Below are 6,065 nucleotides of genomic sequence, written 5' to 3'. Positions count from 1 at the left end.
TTATCTCATTGTAATAAATAAAAGTTTATGAAATAAAGTAAGTACTTCAATCCCCCCTCCTAAAAATTTCTGAAATATCAGTCTGATTCAAATAAACAAATTCGTATCACACACAATTAAAATTTCTAAAATATTCTATGTGTGTCGTTTCGTTTTTAGCAATTTGCAAGGCAGTGTTGTTGGTTGAGTTTTGAACGAACATCGAAATAATAATAACTTAGATTTGTTGCGTATTTGTGGGGTTTAAGCATGCTTTAATAGTTTAGATATAATATATATGGATAATACTTCATATACAAACTTTCTCATATAAATTTACATGTTTTAAGATAATTTGGTAATTTTAAATTGTAGAATATATCTTTTTAAGTGAAGAAATTTCATGGTTTTAGCTTTTTGAGATTTTTTGCTTCAAATGATTTTAGATTCCGTTGTTGTTTGTCTATTTTTCTTTTGACTTAATTGTTGTTGTGGGAATTGGGATTCTATGGAGTTTACAAAGACATTTAATTAGTAACGATGTTTACAAAGACATTGGTGGGGCTAAAATAACACCACGCTTATTTTCACGAGTTTTTACGGTGCTAAGATCTGGCCCAAAGTGAGGCCGTTATGCCAATTGCGGCAGGCCTCCAAATGGGGTCGCCATTGGCTACTGCATGGTTTCTACGAGTTGTTACTTGTTAGCTGATGATGTAGAATATTGAAGAACATGACTATGTACTTTGGAGTTAAAACATGTATCAAAAAATTAATTTTAAAATTTTGAAATGAGGTATCTTAAGGTTTCTTTAATCTATTAGTGAAATGTCAATAACTCCACTTTTTTTTTCTTTATATATATAAAACTTTTTATAGTAATATTCTATATAAGAATAACTTTTTATAGTAATATTCTATATAAGAATAACTTTTATATAGTCATAAAAGATTGTAATAAATTATAATTTTTCTAATTCCCGTCTTAAGAAAGTTACCTATACATAGTAATAATTATTTGTATATTATAAAAACATATATGTTATGTTACATTAAAAGTTTAAGATAAAATAAAATGTTTATCTAAAGTTGTTTGAGACAATGATTTATACTTTAAAGTTATTATCGCATCTTTAAACTTGCAGGTACATAATAACTCGCAAGCATGGACACTTTTTTGTTGAAGCCAAAATATTTATAGCTTCTCAAGTATGTTTAAAGCTTCTTGGCATGAAACATTTTGTATTTCTATACTATCATCCTCAAGATTACTTCCTTTCTCTTATTGTCTAATTGTAGCAATGATTTCTTCTTTAATTAAAACATACATGACTTGTTGCTCATTTAGATGATTAAGGAAGACATTAACATCCATTCGATTAGTATAGTGAAGTTGTCAAGTTTGATCACTTAATTCTGCAATGACTCTTTGATTCTTCTCACCCACTTCATTTGTAACTTGTAATTTATCAATATCAAGGGTCCTAATTTTGCAATGCTTAAAACAATTTACAATTGTCTATGGTTTCACATCAATTGACCATGCAACACTTGCATTTACAATTCTATTAATGACACTAATGTTTATTGGTTCTAAGAAATAAACTTCTATCATTTTCAAAAATAAGCAATTAAAGTGCTAAATTGAAATCCTAATATACTACTAAAACACGAATTATAAAATAAGAAAACAAAATAATAATTTTGTAATTATATAACCTCATTATAATAATAAAATTAGTTAGTCCTACTATTATGATTATTAAAAAGTTCTACTCTCTCTCTCTCTCTCTCTCTCTCTCTCTCTCTCTCTCTATATATATATATATATATATATATATATATATCTGCTGTGGGCCAAATAATCCAACCCACTACCAAAATCAATAAGCCCAATTTTTTAAAACAGCTCAGAACTCATTAAAAAGCTAAAAAAGACGCAGAGACCACAGTGAAGACAAAGTGCGAAAGAAGAGGAAAGCGGTAGTGGTTTAAGAAAACCAAATTGACTTAGGAGTTCTACGAGATAAACAAAGGTGTTGATATTAGTTTACCAGCGAGGAAATTGAAAGTCCAAAGTGGCCACTTCAAGATCAAGAATAGCGATTTCCTTCAAACTGTTTAATCATTAGTGAGTAGTGATAAATCTTCATTTCTTAAGAATCATTTCTTCAATGTGAACTTGGATACTTCTCATTCATTCAATTTAAAAGCTATGCAGTTCTCTTGTAGATTGATTATATTTAATTGTTAAATGAATCTGTAATTACTTTAATGTTACCATACAAAGATACATTCTTCTTTTTCTCTACACTTCCATATTTTTTAAAAGCAGTTTTCTTGATTACTTAATTGGCCACACTTTATTCAAGAAACGGGTGGAATTGTATTAGTTGGATCGCTTCTCAATTTTGATAAAATAATACGAGTGTAGATTGTTGATGCAAGAATTATATCAACTAGAGTGATCCGATTAACTTTGGTGGAATCGAAAACGAACTGTGAGTGATTAAAGATAATCAACAAAGTAATATGAAAGTCAGAACAGTAATGTAAAGAGCACAATCAATTTTTACAGTGGTTCGACACGTTGTAATCTTGAGCCTACGTCCACTATATTTCTTTTTGCTTAGCGAGCTTACAAGAAAATAGTAATATGCCTAGAATGATTTGCTAACCCTTTTTCCATCGTTAGAGGGGGTTTATATATAAGTTTCTTACAAAGAAAAGAGCGAAATTAAAGGAATTACAAACAAGGTGGAAGTACAACTCCGATATTCTCATGATTGAGCGCTAAGATCACACTATCATTGCTGTTAATCTGATCTCTTCTAAAATATTCGGGATTTGAGCTTATCTGTGATCTGCTTGAATAATTGTCAGGATTGGTAGCGACTAGCTTATGCTGGGTTGAGATATATCTCGATGAGCTTATATTGGGTGGGACAGGTGTTGAGCCGAACTGATTCTAAGTCGAACTATAACCTTGCAGAACTCTAACTTCTCCGAGCTTAATGAAAAAATAACACACAATATCTGCCCCTTAGTGTTCGGTGCTCGTTTCGAGTTTCGAAGACTATTTGTTTGATTTGATATTAAGCTTGCACTTTACAAGTTATATGTTAAATGTAGATTTGACCAAGCTTCATGAGTTGGACTTAATCTCAATCGACATAAACAAGACTTAGCCTTTTTTCTGCTGTGACATTCATGACAAACTTGGAATTTGATATGAGGGGCATGTGAGTAATTTCCATGCAGTCGTGTCACATTAAATGCAGCCAACTTTTTGCAATTACTTTTCACTGTGCGTGGGTGACTATAGCTGTCCACACCTGAAGTTGAGGCAACGTGCAACGATGGTTATGATTGCAAAATTCTGACAGTTGATCGCTTTTTGTGGATGGTTAACACTTGGACACATCAAGTAGTCAGGATTGCTCGACGAGTGGAGGGGTGAGATTTGCTGTAGATCGACAGGTACGGTTGAATCCCTTTTCATCCCCCATGCTCACCATTATAAAAACGAGCATCCTTCGTTAGACATTCACACTTGCAATACTTCATAGCCACTTTCTTTTTATTCCATCGTTGCTCTTTTGAATTTACGACAACTTTTCGATGAACTCCCACCATGTTTTACACTCCGATAAGGCTCTTGTCTTCTCCCTTATTTATTTCAAGCTTTCTTTGCCGTTGAGGGTGGCCATTGCCGTGGCCACATTAGCTTTTTAAGGGTTTTTTTAATAGACCCATTGGTTTGGGTTTTAGGAGGGTTTAAGAAGGTGGCCGTTGGAATCGTGGTAGCTTGCTTGTATCTCTTGATCGATGCGAGCTATCCTAGATGCTTGAACTGAAAGCAAAGAGTGGATAGGTTGTGAAGATTTTGAGCTCTAACACTTGGTCACTTTTGTTTTAGGTATCCATAGGCGCACTTCTACCGTGTCTTTGTCTAGCAGCCATAGTATAGATCGGATTTTTAATTCCTTGATGCTTTCGCTATTCACAGGGAAGTAGTCCCAGAAGCTTCTAAGGACTTTGTTGTAAGGAGCTTGGACAGTGATGCTGTAGGCTCCTCGAACAATGCTTCTTTGGAGACTCCCCCCCGCTAAGGAGATCTCTAGTTCCTAGGCCTTGGAAGGAACCAAGTTCCTCTATTGGGGCCGATGATCTTGAGCGCATAAAAGACTTTTATGTGACTCAAATTCCATTGAGGGGTCCGGGGATATCTCCCGAAAAAATTCACCCATAGGTTAGGTGGTGATTTCAATACCCTCTTGCGGTGTGGGATGTCCATTCCCTGTCATTATTTTATCTCCAACGTATTGAATAGGTTTGACATTGCTCCCCACCAATTGATGAGGAATTCGTACATAATTATTGTAAGTATGTACATAGCGTATATGATGGCTGAGTTAGGCGAGCGATCAATGGAAGAGCTCGTCCACCTGTATAGGCTGAAAAAGAGTCAAGACCAAACATACTAACCTTACATTTTCTTTGTTTTGCAGTAAACTTCGAGTAGAACTTTGTCTCTGAAGTGAGCTTAAAACAGCTTCAATGTTTTAGCAGTCTTCCTAGCAGTGAGCGTAACGTTACTGAGCTCATCATGCTCTCTCATTTGATAGCGTACCGCTTCTGTAACGACTTAGCAAAGTTTTATACCATTTTTGAAAAAGGAAAGTGTAAGTAAATGATCAGATTAGTGTAGTGGAAAAACATAATAAAATAATTTTAAAAACCAAATCTGTCATTACTCTAAACCTAAAAATCCAGGAAGGATTATAAAGTTTTTACATGTTAAAACGAAACCAATGTAAACGAACAAATCTATATAAAAATAAAATCCATTCAAGGAATAGAATACTTACGTACATTTGGAGGTTCATTCAAATGTCTTTGAAAAAAGATTTTTTCTTCTCCACTCAATGAAGAAGAACGTGATAGGGAGAGATGTAGGTGGCTAGGGTTTTGTTTTAATGAATAAAAGCTATGTATTTTTAATTTTAAGTTGCATTTAGTTAGTGCAACAATTAAAAGCCCTATTCCACTTAGGAATAGCCATGAGCTCCAACCCTAATCCACCCTTGCAACCAAACACCCCTTTAATGGTATTTTAAATTTAATTAATTATTATTATAATTAAAATCAATTAATATATAAAAATATATTAACAATAATAATCCATTAAATATATGCGCACATATATTTAAATATAATCTCAATAATTTTAATTTTAATATTAAAATTGAATACAGGCAACAACCTCAGTAAATTTAATTGTACTGTTGATTACCGAAATACCCCTTTCGTCTTAAAAGACGAAAATACCCATTTCAAAAGATTAATTCTTAAATTATCTTCTAAGTGTATAACCAGTAGGCTTCTTATCATATCGACAGTGAGTAGTATTGCGATTAACACTAATGAATCATCTCAGTACTCACGGACCAAGATTGACCCCCTAATAAGGCATCACGACCACCTGAAGATTTGGATTTAGCAAAATAGCTACCTATCAATGATATGGTTATCATGCAATCAAATCCTTTCATCATACATTATCTTATCGAGGCTAAGGTACATAAATAGTTTTAACCTCAGTTATCCTCGATATCTTTGTATTCAGTTACTGAACAATTGATCGGAATAATAAATTGGATTGAGCAACAACTCAATCCCATTGTGGTCACAAATTTAGTGTCATTGCCATTTACTGAATTGCGTAGTAACATAACTTTTCCCATACCCGGGAGTGATAAATCCTTTGTCAATCCACTATAGTCTTGATACACTCCTCGATGTAGCTAATCACTACCGTATTGATAGCTTTGAATAGAACTACGTTAGACTAGTGTCAAACTACACCAATCAATGCATAATGTGCTCCGGTGATCTCAAGTCTAAGGATCAGATGCATCACCATTCGTTAGAGGATTTATTCCATAGACATTAGGGTTACCATCCATATGGAATCCTCTGGTGGGTCTGTGAGTGAACTTGCCTACATCAAACACCCATGTGTCACACCAGGTTATCGACAAACAACCTTGACAAGTGAGATCAATCACTATCTTTCGACAAGG

The sequence above is a fragment of the Pistacia vera genome, unplaced genomic scaffold, assembly GCF_008641045.1.
Source record: "Pistacia vera cultivar Batoury unplaced genomic scaffold, PisVer_v2 Contig534, whole genome shotgun sequence".
Taxonomy (NCBI): Eukaryota; Viridiplantae; Streptophyta; class Magnoliopsida; order Sapindales; family Anacardiaceae; genus Pistacia; species Pistacia vera.
Note: the sequence above shows the minus strand (reverse complement) of the source record.